Source organism: Panthera tigris, chromosome B1, assembly GCF_018350195.1.
Source record: "Panthera tigris isolate Pti1 chromosome B1, P.tigris_Pti1_mat1.1, whole genome shotgun sequence".
NCBI classification, from domain to species: domain Eukaryota; kingdom Metazoa; phylum Chordata; class Mammalia; order Carnivora; family Felidae; genus Panthera; species Panthera tigris.
The window spans coordinates 94969514-94995282 of NC_056663.1; positions in this window are offsets into that span (position 1 = coordinate 94969514).

Here is a 25769-nt window from a genome sequence, read left to right on the forward strand (position 1 = left end):
TTTTTAAAAAATATAATTTTTTGTCAAGCTAGCTAACATACAGCATATACAGTGTGCTCTTGGCTTCGTGAGTAGATTCCCATGATTCATCACTTACATACAACACCTAGTGCTCATCCCAACAAGTGCCTTCCTCAATGCCCATCACCCACTTCTGCCCCCCCCAACCATCAACCTTCAGTTTGTTCTCTGTATTTGAGTCTGTTATGGTTTGCCTCCCTCTCTGTTTGAAACCATTTTTTCCCCTTCCCTTCCCCCATGGTCTTCTAAGTTTCTCAGATTCCACATATGAGTGAAAACATATGATATCTGTCTTTCTCTGACTGACTTATTTCACTTAGCATAATACCCTCCAGTTCCATCCACATTGTTGCAATTGGAAAGATTTTATTCTTTCTCATCACCAAGTAGTTTTCCATTGTATATATAAATCACATCTTCTTTATCTATTCATCAGTTGATGAACATTTGGGCTCTTTCCATAATTTGGCTATTGTTGATAGCACTGCTATAAACATGGGGGTACATGTGCCCCTATGAATCAGAACTCATGTATCCTTTGGATAAATTCCTAGTAGTGCTATTGCTGGGTCATAGGGTAGTTCTATTTTTAATTTTTTGAGGAACCTCCACGCTATTTTCCAGAGCAGCTGCACCAGTTTGCATTCCCACCAACCCTGCAAGGGTGTTCCCGTTTATCCATGTCCTTGCCAACATCTGTTGTTTCCTGAGTTGTTAACTTTAGCCATTTTGACCGGTGTGAGATGGTATCTCAATGTGGTTTTGATTTGTATTTCCCTGATGATGAGCAATGTTGAGCATCTTTTCATGTGTCTGTTGGCCATCTGGGTGTCTTATTTGGAAAAGTGTCTATTCATGTCTTCTGCCCATTTCTTCACTAGATTATTTGCTTTTGGGTGTTGAGTTTGAGAAGATATTTATAGATTTGGGATACTAACCCTTTATCCAACATATCATTTGCAAATATCTTCTCCCATTCCATCAGTTGCCTTTTAGTTTTGTTGACTCTTTCCTCTGCTGTGCAGAAGCTTTTTATCTTGATAAGGTCCCAGTAGTTCACTTTTGCTTTTATTTCCCTTTCCTTCAGAGATGTGTCAAGCGAGAAATTGCTGCAGCTGAGGTCAAAGAGGTTGCTGCCTATTGTTGCCCTACTCTAGGGTGTTGATGGCTTCCTGTCTCACATTTAGGTCTTTCATCCATTTTCAGTTTATTTTTGTTTATGGTGTAAGAAAGTGGTCCAGTTTCATTCTTCCGTATGTTACTGTCCAGTTCTCCCAGCACCATATGCTAAAGAGACTGTCTTTTTTTCCATTGGATACTCTTTCCTGCTTTGTCAAAAATCGACAAAAACAGGTCAACACCATGACATATCCTAGTGGAACTGGCAAAATACAAAGATAAAGAGAGAATTCTGAAAGCAGCCAGGGACAATGGGTCTTAACCTAAAAGGACAGACACATAAGTGTAGTAGCAGACCTGTCCACTGAAACTTAGCATGCCAAAAGTGAGCGGCAGGAAATATTCAAGGTGCTGAATAGGAAAAGTATGCAGCCAAGAATCCTTTATCCAACAAGGCTGTCATTCAGAATAGAAGGAGAGATGTTTTTTTTCTTTTTTTCAATTTTAATTCCAGTGTTGTTAACATACAGTGTTATATTAGTTTCAGGTGTACAATATAGTTATTCAACACTTCCACACAATACCCAGTGCTCATCACAAGTGTCCTCCTTAACCCCCATCACCTATTTCACCCATTCCACCATCCACCGCCTCTCTGGTAACCATCAGTTTATTCTCTGTAGTTAAGAGTCTGTTTTTAAATTTATCTCTTTTTTAATTTTTTTATTTGTTTTGTTTATTAAATTCCACACTAGTGAAATCATATGGTATTTGTCTTTCTCTGACTGACTTATTTCACTAAACATTATATTCTCTAGCTCCATCCATGTTGCTCATAATAAATAGAAAGATTTCATTATTTTTGACGGTTGAGAAATATTCCATTATATATATAGGGGTGTGTGTGTGTGTGTGTGTGTGTGTGTGTATGCACACACACATCTTTTTTTTAAAGATAATCCTTTAAAAAAAAATTTTAATGTTTCTTTTTGAGAGAGAGACAGAGCATGAGCAGGGGAGGGGTACAGAGAGAAGGAGACATAGAATCTGAAACAGGCTCCAGGATCTGAACTGTCAGCACAGAGCCTGACAAGGGCTAGAACTCGTGAACCACCAGATCATGACCTGAGCCAAAGTTGGACACTTAACTGACTGAGCCACTCAGGCACCCATATACCACATCTTCTTTATCCATTCATCTTTTGATAGAAATTTGGGCTGCTTCCATCATTTGGCTATCGTAAATAATGCTGTCATAAACAAAGGAGTGCATGTATCCTTTTGAATTAGTGCGTTCATATTCTTTGGGCCAATACCCAGTAGTGGAATTGCTGGATTGTAGGATAGTTCTATTTTTAACTTTTTGAGAAACCTTCATACTGTTTCCGCAGTGGCTGCACCACTTTGCATTCCCACCTAAAAATTCCTCCTTTAAAGAAAGCATCAGGCCCAAGTGACTTCACTGATGAATTTTACCAAACATTTCAGGAAGAAATAATACCAATTCAAATAATAACAATACAAAATCATTCAGCAAACAGACAAGGAGAAAGACTCATTCATTTTTTTAGGCCATTATTATTCTGCCAAATTCATGATAACAAAGGAAAACTACAGCCCAATATCCACCATTAAAATGGATGCAAATATCCTTAACAAAATATTTGCAAATTTAACCCAACAAAATATAATACCCACTCACAATAAAAATCCTTAATAAACTAAGAATTGAAAACTTTCTCAACCTAATAAAGAGCATTTATGAAAAACTAATAGCCCGCAAGAATCTGACCCAGTGAGTCTGGGTAGGACACAGAGATATGCATCTTTGTTAGTCCCCAGGTGATTCTGGTACAGGTGGTCCATTAAGAAGGAAAGCCCTCAGAAAGACTGATTTTTCTCAGAAGGCCAAGCAAGTAGATAATGTCATTAAGGGACACCCAAGGTTATCACCTTAGAGGATCAGGCCATAGTCTCCATTTGGGAGGATGTTACAACTCTGGCCTCACAAGGCCAGAGCTAAATAAGGACATACAAAGCCATATGTAAGTAACAAAACTACCCTTCCAAACTAAGAAACCAACAGCCAGTCAGTGAACACGTGGCCAGAGTATGTACCATCAGTCAGGTTGAAGAGAACAACTAAGAATAAGAAGTGAATCCTGAGATGGCAGCACAGAAACAAGGTTGGGGTGGAAGGGCCAAAATCAAGAAGAGGAATGGCCTGGTAGACAGTAGGGAAGTAGATTAATTAGATGAAGAGATAAAATTATAGTAGTATTTTAAAAATATTATTTGTACAGGACATCTCAACTTCATTATCTTATACTATATTCATACTAGTACCAATTATCTCATTAAAAAAATAATCCTAATAATCTCCTCTTTCAAATAAGGAAGCAAGACTGAAAAGGATTAAATTGCTTACCACATCACTTAGCTGGTCAGTAGGGGAGCCCAGGAATAACTCCAGCTCCTCTGACTGGGATTCAGGGCACTGTCCAATCCACCATATGCTGGTGGAGGTGTGAGTGCGACCTATGGAGACAAACAGAGACAGGACAAAGGAACTCCAACCCTAAAGATCAGGGAACATACCTCTCTGCAGGTTCTACTCTTTTATCAGTGAGAAAAAACACTGGAGTCTATACGTGAAAACATCTAAAAGCCACTAGGTGTTTTAAAAGCTATTAGAATTTGTGGTGAAAATGGAAGTCTGTGGTACTTTTTAGGAATTGGTTTCAGAGACTTCTCAAATGAAACCGTTTTGCCCCCTGTTGATGCATCATTCTGCACCTCACTACAGTGCCTTATCTGCCTATATTTTAAGACTATATTCTGTAATCATTCTACAGGACAACAGGAGGTTTCCACTTCTCAACTCCACAGTAACAACCCTACAGTGTTAGCTGCTAAGTTTAAGCCACTTGAGATGCCTCGCTTGGCAAGCAAGAACAAATTGAATAAGTATGATTTAGAACTAGAGTCTTAATTATAGTATTGCGTACCTGAGGTAATTATTCACATGATGTAGTGGTGCTTGAGACTATTATTTGTGATCGACTCAATTAATGCAATTTGGCCTGGCCCACAAGTGAAGTCAATTACCTGACAATCACAAGAGTCTCTTGATAGTTTCGAACTGTTCCAAAAACAGCTTCATGCACTATGGATAGGTTAACTATACATAAATATATAACTACATATAATATATATTTATTATAATATATAACATATATGATACATACTTATGAATATATGCTATAAATCTTTTTTTAATGTATGTATTAAATGCATATAAGTCTATTTTTGCATTTGTCTATCCCTTTATGGAAAAACCACTCTCAATCCAAGTCCCTGAGATATCAAAATCAGTATTCTGTCATAACATTTTTCTGAAATGTTTGTATTAAGCTTCATGCAGACCTGAAATGAACATAAGTAACCACGCTAAACCAATCACTCAATGCTAGCCACTGAGTGGTGCTGGGAAATAAACAGAGGGCCAGCATTCACACCGTACTGGTCACAGGCCTTCAACGAACCGGGCAGAGTATAATGAGACACGTCGTAAATTTTCACTTAAATAACAAGATGAGGAAGATGATTCGAATAGAGTTAGTTATCTCAATCATTTAAAGCCATCTTCTGGGTGGCTCACTCGGTTAAGCATCCAACTTTGGCTCAGGTCATGATCTTGTGGTTCGTTGGTTAGAGACCCATGTGGGGCCCTGTGGTGACAGCTCAACATCTGGAGCCTGCTTCAGATTCTGTGTTTCACTCTATCTCTGCCCCTCCCCTGTTCACTCTGTCTCTCTGTCCCTCAAAAATAAACACTAAAAAAAATTTTTTTAAAAAGCCATCATCTAGCTATGCCTACATAAGGAAACAACACTGACCAAATGTTTAAGTTTTCCTTCTGAATTATGACAATGTGATCAGCTTAATTTTAATGCCAGATAATGCTGCCAGAATTAAACTACAGAAATTATTCCTCGATATGGTGGTTGCAACATAACATCATTAATGAAACATTCAAAATTCAGCTACTGGAAAAAAAACTTATATAAAATGTTTCATTTCTCTCATCCACTTCTAAGATACATAGCACTATATGTATCTTGTATTATAGGGGCATGAAGATCCATGCCTATAGCTGACTTGGCATAAACTCCTTGAACCAGGCAGAGAAGAACAGCAACAATACTGACTCCATTTATTCAGCATCTACTCAGTATCAACCACTTTGCTAAGCACTTTTCATGCAATATTAATTCAATTCACTCAATCTACTGAGGTAACACTGTTATTCTCTCCATTTTCTTACATTGGAGGTAAGGGGGTTCACACCAGGTAACTAACCCAAGCTCACTGAACTAGTAGTGACAGAACTTTGATTCTAAACAGGCCTGTCTCCAGCTATGAATACTGCTTCATGATACCCGTGAACAGGCTGTACACACGATCCCCAGCTGGTCACCTTAGAGACCTTCTGGTCCAATGCCTATTTATGTTCATAGGGCAGGATACAGGGGACCAGAGAGAGGCCATGTTATTATTAGATGGAACTGAAACTCAGGCCAATTGATTCTGCTTTTGCTTTTTAAATGACAAAAGATGATTTTAAGTTTCCTCCTCCTGTTAGTCTCCAACAAAAGTTTAGATATTCCAACAAATACTTTTGTTTCTTAATTAAATCAACTGCTTTCTCATTCCTATTATCACTGAAGTAGAACATTTAATAGAGTATTCACCATAGGTTTATTGTGAAGTTGTTCAATTTCTACCTTCTCTGTTATACCTTATAAGGCTTCACATTTATTTTTCTTAACCTTCAGAACATATACCACAACAAGAAACCTTGCTTGTAAGCAAAACACCTTCAGAAAACAAATCAGAATTCTCAAAACATGGTTAGGCTCACCTGCTTAGCAGGCGCTTAATCAAGGCCAAGGGAAAAAATCACCAAGCATTTAACAGCACTATTTTGAGGACTGATGAATGAGTCAAAATAAAAATTATTCTATTATTTAAGGTCAAACCAATCATTTGGCAAACATTTATTACTCAGCCTCTTGTTTACATTTTTCATTTACTAATCATTCTTTAAAAATGCTTTTTAAAATGTTAAGGTATATTTTCTAGGTAAATGAAACAAAAATAATGGTCTTTAAAGAAATTGGGTATCATTATCTCAAACATACTATAGGCTACATAATCCTGGGCAAAATTAAATCCTGGGCAAATAACACTTTTCAGTGCATTGATGGTATATGATAAAATAAGAAGAATCTAAAATAAACAACAAATGAAAAAGAACATTGACCTAAATGGAAATGATGAGCCATAAACAATCCAAAAGCCAAGTTTCCCAAGAATATAGATTTTTGTATGCCACTGACGTCAAGAAACTGAGCTTTGGAGCCCCTTACTTGAGAGAGGAACTAAACTTGACACTCTTGCATTGAGCCAAAAACCTGCAAAGGGATTATTAGAGAAGTCTCAGGAGACTGAGCCTTGGGGTCATTGTCATGAGAATAAAGGTGAACCTGACACCCAGAGTAAATGAAGAACTTCAGAATGGATTAAAGCAATCTCTGGCAGAGCCAGGACTAGGATAAGGCAAGAGAGGCACCTACGATACAAATTTAAGATGGCATACTTGCATGATTCTGAAGAGTAAGTGCCTCCTTAAATTCTGTACCCTAGATACTTGTCTTGCCCCACCCTGGTCCTAACCCTGGTCTCAGGTTGATATCATAGCTCTGGCTCTGCCAGAAGCAAATACAAATCTTCTGTGGATGAAGGAATTCCCAACTAAGGCCCTCAGAATTCTCACAGATGAGGTTCAGCCAAATCTGAGCTCACAAATACCACTAAACCCACAAGGAAACAAACATATGAATTAGAATCAGCAGAAACCACAACAAATATTTCCTTGGACAAACAAGGACTTTGGATATTGGAATCTCTGATAATTAATATAAATTATTTAAAAATATAAACTAGTATTTAAAGATGCAAGACATGAAATGGAAAATGAGCTAGGTTATTAAAACAGTGTGGTATTGGCAAAAATACAGCCATACGGATTAGTGGAACAAAAAAGAGAATCCAAAAATAATTCTCATATTTGTGGTTAATTGATTTTCAACAAAGATACCAAATGGTGAAGAAGATAGTGTATTTAACAAATGTTACTGGGATAATTTGTTGCATATTAAAAAATTAATGTTTACTTCATACTACACATAAATATTAACTCAAAACAGATTATATACTTACACATAAGAGCTATAATTATAAAATTTCTAGAATTTTCTAAAAGAATTTTTTTTCCTTGGATTAGATGAATATTTCTTAGATATGATATAAAAGGCATTATCTAGAGAAGAAAAAAATTGATAAATTAGGCTTCATCAAAATCAAAAGAAATTGCTAAGAAAAAGAATAAATTTGTTACAGATCCTGAGAAAATATGTGCAAATAATATATCTGATTAAGTAAATTTATATCTAGAATATAAGAGGAATTCATAGTACTCAGTGATAAAAGGTGTACAGCCCACTTTCTTAAAATGGGGGGAGAGATTTAAATGAACATTTCACAATGTGAATAGAAATGAAAGTATATGAATGATGACTAAGAACATGAAAAGATGGTCAACATAATTAGTCATTAGAGAAATGCAAATTTAAACCATAATGGGATCCCACTGCACATCCACTAGAATAGCTAAAGTTAACAGACTCACAATACCAAATGTTGGCAAGGATGTGGGAGAACTGAAATCTTTATACATTCCCAATGAGAAGGTAAAATAATACAACTTTTTGGAAAAATGTTTGGCAGTTTCTTAAAAAGCTAAACATAGGGGCGCCTGGGTGGCGCAGTCGGTTAAGCGTCCGACTTCAGCCAGGTCACGATCTTGCGGTCCGTGAGTTCGAGCCCCGCGTCAGGCTCTGGGCTGATGGCTCGGAGCCTGGAGCCTGTTTCCGATTCTGTGTCTCCCTCTCTCTCTGACCCTCCCCCGTTCATGCTCTGTCTCTCTCTGTCCCAAAAATAAATAAAAAACGTTGAAAAAAAAAAAAAATTTTAAAAAAAGCTAAACATAAACTTACCACTTACCCTAGGAGTTCCACACCTAGCTATCTACCAAAGAGAAATGAAAACATATACCTACACAAAGGTTTGTACATGAATAATCATAGGACCATTATTAATAATAACCCAAAACTGGGAAAAGCTCCAAATATTCATCAACTGATGACTGTATTAAAAAAATATGGCATATCCAAACAATGGGCTTTTACTCAGCAATAAAAGGGAACAAACGACTGATGCATGCAACAAGATAGATGAACCTCAAAAGCATCTTGCTACTTTAAAGAGGCCAGATACAAAAGACTACACATTGTATGATTCCACTTTTAAGAAATTTCTAGGAAAAGCAAAACCATCAAGACAAAGTAGGACCATGGTTGCCTGGAGGTAGATGTGGAAGTGGGGCCCTGCTCCAGATGGACATGAAGGAACTTGTTGAGCTGATGGCAATGTTCTGCAAATGGATTGTGATGAATATTGCACAACAATATAATTTCCTCAAAATCATCAAACTGCATGTTCACATTGGGTGAATTTTATAATATGTAAATCATGCCCCAATAGAGCTATTTTTAAAAATGAACAATCAACAATGACTATTTTTTTAAAAAACAAAATATAAATTATTGAATAAAAAATAATAGTTCAATAATAGTCCAATAATATAATACTCCAATTTTAAAGTTCTACAGATGGAATATGGACTACAGATTAAACATTATATCAAATCTCCTGAATTGGATAATTGTACTATGGTCATGGAACAGAATATCTTGTTCCTAGAAAAGGCATACTAATACATTAAGAATTAAATAGGCGTGATATATGCAACCTTTCTTCAAATGGTTCAGAAAAAATAAATTGTGTGTATCTGTGTATATGTGTGTGTTATGGGGATGGGGAGTGATAAAAAATAAAGCAAATGTTCTGCTATTATTACTAGTTTTTTTTAAATGTAAGTTTATTTCAACATAGAAAGTTTAAGGTTAATCATTTGAAAAGACTACTAAAATACACAAACTTTAGTTACATAATTGATAAAAGTTTTTAAAACTGCAAGTAAACAATATTAGAAATGAAAAGGAAGATTTATCCCAGGCAGAAATGAAAAAGGAAACAAGAAAATAAAAAATTTATGTCAATAAATTGAAAACTTCCATAAAATTACTTTATTCCAGAAAGAAAAAGCCTGACTATTTCTATAATTATCAAGAAATAGATTCAGAAGTTAGATTTTTTTGGATTAATCTGCTTTGGATTCTGTCTCCCTCTCTCTCTGCCACTCCCCTGCTCACGGTCTCTCACTGTCTCTCGAAAATGAATAAACATTAAAAAAAAAGTTTTTTAAGTTAAATTTTTTCATACAAAGAAACTGCCAGGCCCAAACTGTTTAATCAATGAATTTTACTAAATTTTCAAGGAACAAGTTATTCTAAAATGCTATGAACTCTTTCAGAGAACAGAAAAAGAGGTATCACTTAGATAACTCATTTGTAAGGTTAACATAACCCTAATACCAAAACCAGACAAGGACAGAGAAAAATTTTAGTCCAACCTCACAAATGAATAAAGAAGAAAAATGAAATCGAGTATTGGAAAACTGAATACCATAGTACTTAAAAAATAATACATTAATACCAAATTCATTTTTTTCCAAAAATGGGGAGAAAGTTTAATGTTAGAAAAGTTATGAATGTAAGATACCACATTTACATATTAAGAGAAAAACATAACTGTAATTTTAATAGACACAAAAGATGACTTGATAAATTCCAAACCTGTTTATAATTTTTAAATACACTTAGAAATGAAATAAAAAGAATACTCAATTAACAGTCATTCCAGCAAAAATCAATCTAAATAAACATTAGATATATTTTTTAAAGTAAGTGTGAAGATTAATCATTTCGCAGTGTGCATATATCAAATCATCACATTGTACACTTTAAATATGTACAATTGTGTCAATTATACTTCAATAGAGCTGGTAGAAATAGATTAGAACAATAAGTAAATAATAAGATAGCAAGTACAAGGCAAATTATCCACTATTATCATTTTATTCAACATTATACTAATACATATGCTTACATACTAGATACTATACTTTTTAATACAGTTTGAGACAAACTGTCAGGTGGAAGAAACAGACAAGTCTAAGAAAGATAATGGAGGAAAAAACACAGGATGCATAAAACCAAACACTCTATAATGCCATTTTTGTAATGTTTAAAGACATGAAAAATAACAATATATTTTCAAAAGATGCATTGTCTTAAAATGAGAAAATGATAAACAGCAACTCAGAATAATGTTTTCTTCTATGTGGAAAGTAGGATCATGGGCGTGGGAGGAGCCCACAGGAAGCTTCAGTAACATCTAACTCAGGATTGGGGGAGTAGGCTGGTTTTGTTTTGTTAATTTGCTTGCATAGCTTACATATATATTGGGTGTATTCTTTTGCATATATCAAATATGAAAATGTTTAGTCTCAAAAAAATCAAGGTCCAGCACCTGGATGGTTCAGCTGGTTAAGCATCTGACTCTTGATTTCAGCTATGGTCATGATTTTACCATTGTGAGATCAAGCCCCAGTCAGGATCACACTAGGCGTGGAACCTGCTTAAGATTCCCTCTCTCCCTCTCCCTCTGCCCTCCCCTGTACACTTAAAGGAAATCATGCCAAAAATCTAAAGAGGTTAATTTATTTACTTACTATATTTCAAGTTCCTTTTAAAAATAAATTGATGTATAGGGGCGCCTGGGTGGCTCAGTCAATTAAGTGTGCGATTTCGGCTCAGGTTATGATCTCACAGTTCATGGGTTTGAGCCCCACATCGGGCTCTGTGCTGACAGCTCACAGCCTGGAGCCTGCCTCAGATTCTGTGTCTCCCTCTCTCTCTGCCCCTCCCCCACTCACACCCTGCCTCTCTCTTTCTCTTTCTCTCAAAAATAAACATTAAAATTTTTTTTAATTGATGTATAGTTGATACACAATGTTACAGTAGTTTCAGGTATATAACATAGTGATTTGACAACTCTCTACATTATGCTGTGCTTGCCCCAAGTGTAGCTACCATCCGTCACCATACAACACTGTTATAATACCATTGACTATATTCCCTATGCTGTACCCTTTATTCCTGTGATTTATTCATTCATAACTGGAAGTCTGTATCTCCTACTCCCCTTGACCCATTTTGCCCATCCTCCCCCCTCCCTCTTTGGCAACCACCAGTTTGTTCTCTGTTCAAGTTCTTTTTCATCAAATTTTTGTGGCAGTTTGTTTCCCTAGGACAGCCATGAGATTTCTAGCAGACAGGAGTTTATGCTCCTTTAACCTATTTACTTATAGAACGACAAGAAGGACATGTGGGTTCCAAGGATCAGTAAGATATATTTCTAACATACACTTAGAGCAAATTTGTTGGCTAAAATTAATTGTGACATACTGGGGAGCTTTGAGGAGCATCAGTAAAACTAAACTAAACCTTTATATATGCAAATGAGGTAATTTATATGAAAACACTGTAGAAACATGAGCACATGCCTAGTTGTAAGGGCCTGGGCCAAAACAAAGTTAGGTTCAAATCTTGACTTTAATTAACTTTCTGAACTAGACTCTTCATCTATAAAATGAAGACAATAATACCTCCTTAATACAGTGTGCCAACCCATGGTGATAAAATAACCATAATGTTGTAGATAAAGACAAAAGAACCATAAGTGTTGCTTCTTACATAATTTTCAATGTAAATTGCAATCATCTTCAACAAATGTTCATTATAGATACTATATCTCATTTCTTTATTGGAACCAGTGAAATTTTAATAGCCTTCTTAAATAGTTGATTTCAAGCAGTTATATTGCTTCTCCTATGGCCTACTGGGGAGGTCCTTAGGAGACAAAGATCACTTTTACAGTACGATGTTTTAAAATAATAAAAATAGTTTTGTAAGAACATGAATTTTGCCTACTCATGAGGGGTTTCCATAAAATTCAGTAGAGCCCTCTTTCCTGGACTCCACATCTGTCATCTTTCAGCAGAAATCACGAGAAAGCCTCTGAGACCGATCTGATCACAGCAAGTATGCACCTCACCCATCACAGCTCCATTAGTAAAAAAGGAAAATACTCAGACATTGACAGTTGTTCCACCCTCCTGTTTCTCCCACAAAACTTTTACAAATTACCTTGTCTTATTTGAGATCGGCAGTACTGATATTTTCATGCCCTTCACCCACTTTGCCTACCTCTCCATTCTAATCGCTCCATGGCCTGCCAGAGTCCTTTTTCTGAACCCATATATCCAAGTCCTGAATCTTCCATTGTGTCCTCTGGAATTCACAGTCAGCCATTGTCAAGTCCCCTATATCCTTTCATCTCCAAATTCCCCTCCAAATTTTTGATCTGAAGGAAACACAGATCTTCCTTGAGGATACTACTTCCCCTACAGCCCTCTTAAATAGCGACTGTTTTTTCTTTTTCCTAGTTTTGGAATGGAGAAAATGCCTTTCATGCTCTTCATTCTGCTCTCAGACTGTCCATCCTCCCCCATTTTAGAAATGCTCAGCTCTGTATTCCATAATCAGAATATATACGAATCTCAACTGGTTGCAGTCACTGCCCTCCTTTCTTGAAGACGTTTTGCTCCTGGCTCGCTGTCTTAGTCTACATTATGCCTGTAATTCTTGTAAGTTTAATATCCATGTAAATGAGTCTTCCAATGCCTTAGCCTCCCACTTCTTTGGTATGATCCTACACTTGATCTCAGATGCTCACTTCCATGAGAGGCCCATGGGAAGGTCTTCACTAGAACCTGACCATGCTGGCATATCATATTGCTGTGAATGGACTGTTAAAGGCAAATCTGGTAAGGGCTCAGAAGGGGAAAGCTGTGGAAAAAGCCTCAGTTTTCTTAGAGAATAACAAAGTGGTTATGAACAGAATGTTTGTAGAAACATGGACAAAAACATTTGTGGGTGGTTCAGTGGGTTAAGTGTCCGACTCTTGATTTTGGTTCAGGTCATGATCTCATGGTCATGGGATCCAGCCCTGCTTACATTCTGCACTGAGCGTGGAGCCTGCTTAAGATTGTCTCTCCTTCTGTCCCTCTCTCCAGTTCACATTCTTTCTCTCACTCTATCTAAAAAAAATCTAGAACAAAAAGAAATATGGACAATAAAGGCCATTCTGATGAGGTCTCAGACAGAAATGAGGAACATACTATTGGTAACTGGAGGAAAGGCGATCCTGGTTATAAAGTGGCAAATAACTTAACTGAATTATGTTTATGGCCTAGTGTTTTGTGGAAAGTAGAACTTGTGAGCAATGAAATTGGATATTAGGCTGAAGCTATTTCTAGGCAAAGTGTTGATGGTTCAGCTTAGCTTCTTTTGAATGCATAGAGAAAAATACAAGAGAGAAATGACTTAAAGACAGAATTGTTAACCCAAAGGGAAGCAAAACTTAAAAATTCAGAAAATTCTCAGTCTATTCCTACTGCAAAAAATGAGAAAACACGTTCAGAAAAGAACACTAAGATTGTGATCAAGCCAACCTTTGATGAATATGGGTGTGAACCACAGGCTTACTAACCCATCTCAGCAGAAACACAGCCAATTTAAGGGAGAGAAAAGGAGAAAGGAAGGAAAGAAGGAAATTGCCAGACTTTAGATTTTACAGGATAGGACCATAGAACTATTCAGCTGTGAACATGCAAAGTTCTTCAAGACAAAAAAAGAAGGACCCCAAAGGGGATTCAGAGAACATCAGGGCTGCCTCCTGAGTTTCAAAAGGAGGAGGTCATTGCCTGGGCTTCAACAGGCCAGGCAAACCCCACCCAAACCTATGGGGGCCCTACCTCCACTAAGCACCTAGATTTCAAAGAATGAAGCTACCCAGACCTTTAGACACACAACCTGGGCAGAAGTCCAAAGCAACGGTGAGGTCTCTGCAGAAAGCTCCTGCTAAGGAAATGCCCAAAAGAATCATGAAGGCTAGGAACCATGAATAATTGTAAAGGAAAAAAATGGAAATCGGCATTTGGAAACTATATAGGGCTGCCCCCCAAACCTGGTATGTGACTATATCCCAGGAGAGCTGCACACCAAAAACTCCAACCCATGAGAGCTGCCACATGGGCTTTGCTTAACAGCGCTTTGGGAGCAGGGTCACCCCAGTGTATCCAGAAGGTAGCACTCCTGCCCCAGCAGGCCTGGTGTGGCAGAGCATCTGGTCAAAGACTATTACCAAGTCTTAAGATTTCATGTTGTTTGCCGTGTTGGGTTTTGAACTTGCTTAGAACCTGTCACCTACTTCTTTCCTATTTCTCTCTTTTGGAATGGGAGTGTTTACCTGATACCTGTCCCACCATTCTATTTTGGAAGCACACAACCTGTTTGATTTCACAGGTTCACAGCTGGGGAGAAATTCTGCCTCAGAATAAATCATACTAATATCTAATATCTAATATCTAATTTATGTGATATTTAAAATGAGACTTTGGACTTTAGACTTTTGAGTTGATGCTGGAACTTAAGACTTCTGAAGCCATTAGGATGGAATGAATGTATTTTGCATGTAAGAAGGACATGAATTTTAAGGACCCAGAGGTGGAATACTAAAGTTTGAATGTTTGTGTTCTCCTAAAATTCATATGTTGAAATCCTAATGGTAATAGGACTTAGGGCCTTTGAGAAGTGATTAGGTCATGAGAGCAGAGCCCTCCTAAAGGAGATTAATGCCTTATAGAAGGGGCCCTAGAGAGTTCCCTTGTGAACTCTCAGCAAGGTGTGAAGATGTGAAGACACAGCAAGAAGGCATTGGCTATGAACCAACAAGGAAGAGAGCTCTTACCAGAACCCAAATATGCTGGCAACTTGATTTTGGACTTCCCAGCCCCTGCAACTGTGAGAAATAAATTTTTGTTATTTATAAGTCACCCTGTTTATGGTGTTTTTGTTGATGCAGACTGAACAGACTAAAATAATCATTTGTCAAAAACAAATGTTCATTTTCAGCTCTGGTCAGTTTTAAATTTTGCACATTCATTTGTTGATTAAGTAAAAACTATTGATTACCTCTCATGTAATGGACATTATTTTAGATTCTAAGGATTTAATGGTGGTGTGATTTTTTTTTTAATTATTATAGTTCTCTCAGATAACTCTAAGTTTGCTCCATTTTCCAGCATTGGTCTATGCAGTTGATAATCCAATTTTTATCCTTTTAATCATTTAGTTCCCTGTGTACTAACTGTTGGGCACTGTTGAAATAGAAAAAATTCTACTGGGTCAAAACAGTAAAATCAGAACAATGTCAAAATGTGCTGGACCACACAGCCTTTGTCCTTACTGGGTGTGTCTAGTTACATACCCAGATACCAGTCATTTCCCTATGTCCCATTTTTTTAAGTTTATTTATTTATTTTGAGAGAGATAGGGACAGCATGAGTAGGGGAGGAGCAGAGAGAGAGGGAGAGAGAGAATCCCAAGCAGGCTCCGTGCCACCAACTGTGGAGCCCAACACAGGACTCGAACCCACAAACCACGAGATCATGACCTGAGCTGAAATCAAGAGTCAGACGCTTAACCCACTGAGCCACCCGGGCGCCCCTCCCCATATCCTCATTCTTCATCAAACAACAATATCAAAGAACAAAATTTAATCCTAATGTCTTGAATTAAAGGCGCCAGAGAGACCCTCGAGTAAAGATGTTTAGCAAATTACCTGTAAACATGGGACTAGTTCTTAGGAGAATGCCTAACACCAGTAACAAAAATTCAGGAGTCATGGGACTAGAAATGAGAGTTGAGCCATAAGTCTGGATAGGACTTCCAAAAGAGAGATCACAAAAAAAGGAAATTCGAGGAAGACCAAGAACCAGTTTTATGATCAGAAGAGAAAAGAATATGAAAGGACTTCTAAAAAGTAGAGATTTTAGAACAATTAGAAAGAAGATAATTTTAAAAATAGAGGAGGACAGTGCTTTAATTAAAAACCAGTTAAATAATTTATTTTTGTTTATAGTAAACAGGTGAGTGTGCCGTAGTAAGTGAAAGAAGAATTTATAAAATATATCATGGCACATACACAGAACACCATGCAGCAATTTGTAGTAATTAAAATAAAGCCAAATAAATTTTTTAAAAATTTCCTTGCTGCTAAAAACTTAAAACTTGGACAGATTCTCTCTCTCTGTTTTTTTTTATATCTGCTGATCCATCCCCTCTATAGATATCTGAGAAGGCAAATTCAGAGGCATTCCTACTCCGTGTCCAACTTTGCCCATTGCTCTGGTGCCACAAAGAGATTCAACAGGTTTACAAGTCTTTTTTCAAGACAAGAGAAAATTTGGGCGGTGGGGGGAACCAGGGACTCGAAGATGAGTACTAGAGAAAAAGAAAAGTGGAAATCAGCATTTATAAGCTATATGGTGAACACATTGTTCTTCTCCCTTCATCCTGGCTACACTGCTTAGTACTTCCCCCATGTAATTAGAGAACAAAAAAGCTGATCCCAAGAGATGGCAAGAAACTATAACAAGATGAAAAGTATGGATTTTTGTGAACCTAGAGAAAACCACTGAAGTTGGCTAGCCAACCCATCAGCTTCCACCCCAAAAGGAATAAAAGGTACCTAGGAATAAAGGGGACCCCTAAACAGCATAAGTCTTAAGCAGGACAAGTCTGAGATGGGAGGGGGAAGTAAGAGCCATGATGGTTCTGAAGGCTCACAGGAACCTAGACAGGCACCTTAGATGCTATTATGTGCTCTAAGACCCCAGCAGGTCCATCAATGCCAAGAGAATCATCAGAAGCCATACAGAGACAACAAAAGGACAAGAACTAGTAGAGGCCTCCCCAACCTGCTGATCCCGAGCTGTGGTTGCAGCAAGCATCCCCAATGCCAGGAACCAAACTAGGCAAAAACACTAGTGACAAGAAGCAGCAGAGAGGGAAGTTGTGAATGGGATGTACATCCTACTCCCCACTCATTCCATGCTTAACTTTCACAGAGTCCCCATCCTTCCCTGACATCTCCTATGAACACAAGCCTCTGAATGAGAGCGAGAAAGAACAAAGGAAGGAAAATCTCTTCAGAAGGGAAAGAGATTTGGAGAACAAACTCTGAGTGAGCAATACCTGAGACTGTAGTACTTGACTTTGACTGCCAAAGAGCCTGAGTCTTAAATTGGAAAAGACAAAAATAACTTGAAGACTCATTACAATTTTTGCTGCTGAGCCAAAAAAAAAAAAAAAAAAAAAAAAGGCTTAGAATGAAGGAGAGCCCATGCAGTTATGAAACACTTTCATTTTTACACACATCTGATTCATAGCTGTTCAAGTTATACCTATTACAGATATTTGATAACATGGAAAATGGTACATAACATATTGTGAAATGATAAGATTAGTTTAAAAACAGTATTTATAGAATGATCCCATTTTTTAAGGGTAGACGTGGTTAAAAAAAAAAAGACTGGACAATATACTATGTTGTTAACAGTGGTTCTGTCTCTGAGTGGTAACATTATGCATCAGTTTCTTTTTTTGTATTTTTCAGTTTATTTTCTTGTGTTTTTAATAAGTAGCGGGGTTTTTTTATTCTAACAAAGAGGGGGAATTTTTGTTTTAAAAAAGAAATAATGGCCAACTGTGTTAAAAGCCTCAAAAAGAGTGATTTCAATAAGGATAAAAACTACAAAAAATAAAAGGCAATTGGATTTAGCTGGTGGAATTTGATCCACATCATTGATCCACAGAAGAATGATTTTATTAAAGTCGTTTGTAAAATTCTACTATTCCTGGTTTTAAAAATAGTCTTGGTATCATACAGTCACATCTCATGCATACACAGAATAGAGGATATGTGACTCATTCATTTCCACACTACACCCTCCACTGAGGGAGGAACAGAATCATAGATGTCTGTCCTGATGGAAGTTCCCAATCTGATTGGAAACAATTTCTTTACAAGACCAGACTAGTGGGACAACACAAAGACAAATGATGGAGAAATTATTCCCAGCTTCATGATACTTCCCTGTCCCCAAGTAGTCCTTCTAGGTCAGATACAGAATTAGGGGCTAATTTAGAACTTCTATCTAACAATTCATTCAGTTTGCTTTCATTTTTTTATTTCTATGAGATTGTCACTGTATATGACAGATTAATGATGACATATTTACTTCTTAATATTTTTAGATATATTCCGGATTGTGGAATAAAGTTTCATAGAGATGGGCACAACACAGCAGGTGGTTGATATCCAAATTAGTTACAGCTGCCACATGTAAATAACAGGAGAAGAAATTGAAAATATAAAAAAGGTAATTATATATAGAGAAGTAAATGCAGTGCATCAAATGATGATAAAAGAACATAAACCTTGTGATGACCTATTGTGCTACTGGATGTTACTATTATCCCACAGTTTCAGTTCCTATTTCTAACCTTAAAAGGATGATTTCAGAGTCCTTGGAAGAAAAGACTTTAATATGCAGAATCCCTAATGCATAATACAATCCTAGAGAAACAGTGGGTGCTCAATAAATGTTAGTTGATACTGACAATAGAACCAAATTTAGATAATGAAGTTTTATAAATCTGAATACATGTGTGTTTCTTAATAAATACTAAGGATGCAACTAGTCCAAGAGGAAAAGACAGGCAAGTCCTCGTGAGTTTCACATTAAATATTTAGATAGTCTTCTGACTCAGGGACACCTGCTAAGCCATGATAAGAATAATGCACTCTGGGCTGTTCAAAATTGTTTGACCCTATGAAACATTAAAGCCATTTTATTCTCAAAGGGTTCTCTTATAAAAGAGTAAAAGTAACCTCATTCTTCCTGTAGAATAACCAAAAGGGAAATCTTACATCAGTTTTCTAAACTTAATGGTCTAGTTAGTCTGAAAGGGCAAACTGCAATGGCCTACAGGTCCTCCACTATCTTTCTAGAGTGTACGATGAACAGTTCTATCTCTGTCACACATAATAAGAGGTCACTTGACAGCATGAATTAAAAGGTTCCTAAAGGTGCTTCAGTCCAGAACCCCTTTCCCTAGCCTACTTTAGAACCAACTGATGGAAACCCAGAGTTTCCTCCACAGCATCCTGCTCAACAATTTCATGTTATAAATCAGGAGAAATAAAATGACTCATCATAGGTCACTTAAACAAAAGTGAAGAAACAGCACGGGAACTAAAATTCAGACCTCCTAAATGCCAGCAGACTGCTCTTCACATTAGTTTGGCTGTCTTCCCTTCCTTCTGGCACGATATTCCCATCCTTAAGGTTGCTTTTGGATAAGAAAACAAAGTGAGCAACACAACATCTGCCCTAAAATAATTTCAGAAACACATTAACATAAACGTATTTATATCATTAGCTGTTGCTAATGTGCCCCCAAGAGGAAAAGACTTGCTTTCTTAGCTCTGCTCATGTGTCTTTCCCATCTCTGCAAAACCACTCCCATTCCTTGCTTCTGATAGAAATCCTGCCCAATCTTTGGCACTCAACTCAAATACCAAATTTTCTCAACTCAAATACCAGAACACATTCTCCCATATCTGGATTCCTATAATAGCATTCACATATAACATTGATTTTCCCACTCAAAAATACAGAACTTTATTTTGTTATATGACTGTTTCATGTTTCTATAGGTCATCTCCCAGTTAATTTGTTCATTCCTTGATGGCTGGACCAGGCACCTTACTTCATTAGTATCCTTCATGAAATCTCATGTATATATTTAAAACAAATGGATATGTTTAATATTCTATCTCTTTGCAAACATAATTTAAGGCAGTAATAAATACCTGTTGAGTTTAACCAAATATGAATTCAGGAGAATGAATTGCTGAGAGGGAAAGAGACAAGTTCTACATGACAAGGTGGACCACCACGGCCCCGGGCCTTCACCTCCTGCACAGCCGTGCCAGGCCTGCTGTCACATCCATAAACAGACAAGTTTCCACTGAAATCCCTTCATGTTTTATTTCACATTAAGTGACACCATAAAATCTCCAATCGTGACATTTCAGAAACCAGTTGTTCTAAGATATGAAAAGCAGACTCATCACAACTCATTTGGACTGTTTGGATACACAAGGTGATGGAAGTTCCAAGGGCATGCTCTCTTTATTTGCATCTTAGAAAAAAACAAGTCACCCTGGTCTGCAATTTGGCACTTAAAACTCTAATCATGCCTCAGGTCTATTTGCATCACATCATTTCAGATACATATACAATGTATCTGAGGCATACATAGTAAACAGGACATATTCAAGAAATTCTAAAATTCCCATTTTTAATTGTTAATTTGCTGTGAAACCACAATGCACCATGTCATTACTTCATAAATCTGCATTTCTACTTAAAAAGAAGTTCTTAGTCACATGAAGACAAATTAAATAAACATTTTTCACGATAATTATTTTTTAAAAAATAATTACAATTAGTTGCAATCATCAGTAAAATAATAAAGTGTTTGGCTCATAGCCTGTTTATCTACTTTGATTTTTTTTTAATATACCCATTAAGCTTTTTGTCAAGCTTTCAGAACTCTACCTGGTCAAGTATGTCATAATTCTGAATGCTGTGCTATTAGCTGACTTTTAATTAAAATCTGTTATAAAATCAGTTATTTTTTGACCTTCATAAATACGTATACTCATCAAAATGTACAAAATGTCCAATTTAAAAAATAGTGTGGCTTATGATATAATGTAAATTGAAAGCCCAGGATATATTATTTTATCTGTATGATATATATACCTCTTTTAACAGTTTGCAAATTTCAGCAATTATGAGTATAACCCTGTTTCCCTAGATCACATCAACCTGAAGACACACAAGTAAGTCCCAATGACAATAACAAAATTGCCACAGCTTCAAGCCCCACTCAGAGTCTACAGAATAAGTATTCCTGATCATAATGGTAACCCACATTAATCCAAGCCAACTCACACTTTACCTAAAAGTAGGCTGAAGCAAGGAGTGTTATCCAAATAAATGTCTAAGAACCGAAAAACAATTAAAGCAATTTAGATCTTTATTTCAGCCTCTTGGAAACATTCACAAAATAACAGAAAAACTTATAATCTGTCTCCATCACGCCTTCAACTTTCCCAAACATAGCAGCTCTCTCATTGTCTCTCTCATGGCCCTTTCCTTTCCAATCTATCTCTCTTCTCTTCTCTCCCCTGCCTTACCCAGAGAGGCTTTTCATCACATATATCAACTTAGCCTAACTGGCCTCAGTTCTGTACAACCTTCCTTGCAGGTAATATGCACTAATCACTGACATGCAGCTTCCTGGACCCTGAGTGCTAATCCTAATCCAAACTGATGACACTCCTGTTGATTCAATGCACAGATCACCCTGCTTCTCTCTTCCATGCTTCAACAGTTACCTCACATCACTCATGCAATGAGGCTATCAAGGAGAACCCCTTTTGCTCCCAGGATCCTATAAAAATCTTTGAAATACTGTTCATCTCATGAGAGCCTTCTCTTCAAGGAGCACTAGTACAAAAGTAGGGAGAATTCAGGGAAACCATGAGAAAAACCTAGGTCAGAGGATAATATGGGGTGGCCCCTCATGTTCTATTCTCATACTGACCCTTCAATCTTATACCAATCCTTTTTTTTACAAGGCTTCTAAACAAAGCCCCAGAAATATTTAATGAAACACTTTAAAACGTATATAGTTTCTGACCTACTAATTATACATTTTGCTCTATAATCTGTACAGAAATTTATAACATTCTTTTTTTAAGTAAGATATAGAAACAGTAAAAATACTCAACAACAGGAAAAGGTTCAATTATGGCACCCGCATACAATGAAATATTATACAGCTGTTGTCAAAGAGATTGATCAAATGGTTAGATGAGGAAATACCCTTTTCACAATCAAGGTGGAAATACAGATATAAAACAGATATCCTCTTCTTCATTAATCAATATTTGACTAGTAAAAAAATGTTAAAAGCAGATTCATAAAAATTGGTGTATATACATTGAACACAAAACATAATTATAATTTAAAACATAAATGTATATTTTTCCATCAAATTTTGGAAGTAGACCAAGATCAACACCAAGTTCTGTGTCATCTGTATAAACCATACACACAATGCTGAAGGATTTTAAGCAGGAGAATGACATGACCCTGTTAACATTTTGGAAAGATCCCTAATTGCTTTGAAGAGAAACAAGGCAGGAGAAGATTCCAATAATCCAAAAAAGAAAAGAAGGTGGTCTGGACAAAGTATTAGCAGTGCAGGTGGAAAGAAGTGCTGGGATGAGACTGATTTTTAGAGTAAGCAAGCGCCAACAGGGCTTTTAAATGATTAGATATGGGCGAGGAGGAGGGACTCCTAGGCCTGAGCAACTGCAGAAATGTAGAAACACTAGCTGGAAAGAAAGCAACTGGGGACAAGCAGGGAGGCTAGCAAAATATCAAGAGTTGTTTTTGACACACCACACTTGAGGCACCTAATACACATCAAAGTGGAATGAATGAACAGTGAATATACAAGTTTGAAACTCATGAGAGAAGTGGGAGCTGGAGTTACAAATGAGACATTAGCCTATAATTGTATTAAATTATAAGAGACTGGATGGAACCATCTAGAGGGAATATATAGTCAGAAAACAAAGGCCAAGAAATTGGAAAATGGAGAATTCAATAAAGAAAACTGAGAAGAAACAACCAGTGAAACAGAAAGAAAACTTTGATATCTGGTTCCACAGAAGCCTAGTAAAGCCTGGAGGTGTTGAATGCAATGAACACAGATAACTGGCACCAATTTTGACAAGCTAGTTGTCAGAGGTAGCCTTGACAAGAGCAGTTGCAGTGGAGGGGTAGGGTGAAAATAGTGGAGGGGTTGGGAGAGCATACTGATGAGAGTACATTTTTTTTAAGAATGAAAGGAGTAGAAATGGACACAGAAAGTCTAGGCAACTTTTTCAAGGACTTTTACTGTCAAAGGGAGCAAAGAATTAGAATGATAGCATAAAGGGAAACCAAAGTAGGGGCGCCTGGGTGGCTCAGTCAGTTGACTGTCCAACTTTGGCTCAGGTCATGATCTCATGGTTCATGGGTTTCAGCCCTGAGTCGGCTCTGTGCTGACAGCTCAGAGCCTGGAACCTGCTTCAGATTCTGTGTCTCCCTCTCTCTCTGCCCCTCCCCTGCTTGTGCTTTGCCTCCCTCTCATAAATAAATAAACATTAAAAAAATAAAAAATAAATTTAAAAAAACCAAAGTAAAGGAAAGGTTTTCCTTTTAAAGTTGGAAACTATTACACCATGTTTATAAGCTGATGGGAATGACCCACTAGAAAAGAAAAATGATAAAGCAGAGAAGAGATGGGATATTGCCCTGGCAGAGAATGCCAGAATATAACAGGGAATGGAGCACAAGTGAAGGAGCTGGCTACAGGAAGAAGCAAGGACAGTTTATCTGTGGGAACTAAAGGAAAGCAGAAAACGAGTGAAGATATAGGCAGATTTAGTAACGGGAAGTGGAAGCAATTGTGAGCACTTCTGTCATCAGCTGAGAATAAGGGTGAGATAATAAATATTAGAAGTTTGAAAAGGGAGAATAAAGTAAAATTATCACCTCAGAGAGAAGGAAAATGAACCTGGAGAAATCTAGTAGGACTGCCCTGCAGGACTGAGTGCTCACTTGAGATTTGTCACCATAAATCTAAAGAGACTAGCAGCATAGCTGGCTATTTCTTTAAGCCACATTCAGCTATTTGATTCCAGTCAGGAAATAAAGCAGTTATATTTAAATAGGGTAAGAGTTTTGTCAGGTAAGAAGAGAGCAGGGGATCTGAGGGTGAGTGACTAAAGGCTATTGACTCTAAACTAGACAAGAAGAGAAGAGAGGACATAGGTGGGTGAGGGTGGGAAGAAATGAACCATGAAAAAGAAGTGTGGAAGTGGGGAAGGGTCAATGGATTAAAGGTCCTGATAGGTCAAGAACAAATGAAATGAGAATACAGGGAAAGTGAGCTTAAAGATAGGAAGTGATGGTTTCACATGCGATGCTTGGAATTAATATTTTGGTGGTGGGACCAACATTGCCAAAGACATGGTTTAGTGTATGACTCTGAAGTGGGTGATGAAAAGGACAAGACCATTAGAAATGAAGTCAAGGCACTGACTAGTATGGGTGGAATGTCTAAGTGCTTATTACCAAAATGATGGAAGGATTTGTAGTAGTAATGAGTATTTTAGCCAGGTGCTAAATTTTCAATAAATGATAAATTTTTCAGATTATATGCAAGTAATTGACCTACATGATAAGCTCTAATATTAAACTATTAGCTTGTTGAAAATAGGAACTGTTTATTTTTTTCTCTTTAGTGTTTTAGAAGAATGTCTAGTACATAATGGCTACTTAATAAGTACTTGCTAAGGCACCCCCCCCAGTTTCCATATTTTAATATCCCCATTAACCCAAGATCAATTTAGCAAGACTGACATGAAAAGGGGGAAAGTAAGCCATACATCAGGAAAAAACAAAGACACATAGATGACTTAGAAAAACTTAAAAATTAGTATCACTTTCAACAAAAACTATTTAATTATTTAATCACCTTTTAGAGGAGAGAACATTGTAGCCACCATGGTCCTCCTCCGCTTTCCATTGAGACTATGATCACCTTCTTCTATTGTCCCCCACAATTCAACCCAACTTTTCACATCTCACACACAAAAACTTAAAGTCCCTATGCTAACCAAACTTTTTCTTGTAGAATAATTTAGTTTTACTATTCAAATATGCCTTTTGCAATCTCATCTCCCACTCCATGCGGCTGATAAACATATGACTTCCAACTCAATAGACTACATGTCTTGCTATGACCAGTGATGTTTCAGAACTCTCATAAATCAGCATTATCCTCCCTGAGTGTTCAGTTTTTTAACTCAGTTCAGCTCAATCTCGCTGTCTGAGACCAGAAGAACTAGAGTAGGATTAAGGAGAAAGTCATGACAATGGCTGCATGAGGGGCTAACCTATATATATGTTAAAATAATATTGGAATAAATGATTAAATTTTAAATTCATCCTTTATCATAAGCCTATGCCCTCAAGTAAATGTCCCCTCTCTACTGCAGATATAGCTCTATTGAGTATTTTTTTAATGAGTAGTTGCAGTTGTGGGCAGATGAAGTGAGCTGTAATCAGCTGAGATTCCAAAAACTTAGTGATGCACATTTATTGAAGTGTAATTTATTTTATTGCTTAAATCTTAAATTCTGTGCCTCCTAAGAAGTTGTCTGGTTTGGTATATAGAAAAGGAAGCTGAAGAGATAACAGCAGCATATTAATAATGTTTATACCTAACTTGAGGTTAAATGATTTGGCCTATATCACACAGCTAGTAAGAGCAGAGGTGGTATTTATTTATTTATTAAATGTTTATTCATTTTTGAGAAAGAGAGCATGAACTGGGGTGGAGCAGAGAGGGGACAGAGGATCTGAAGTGGGCTCTGCA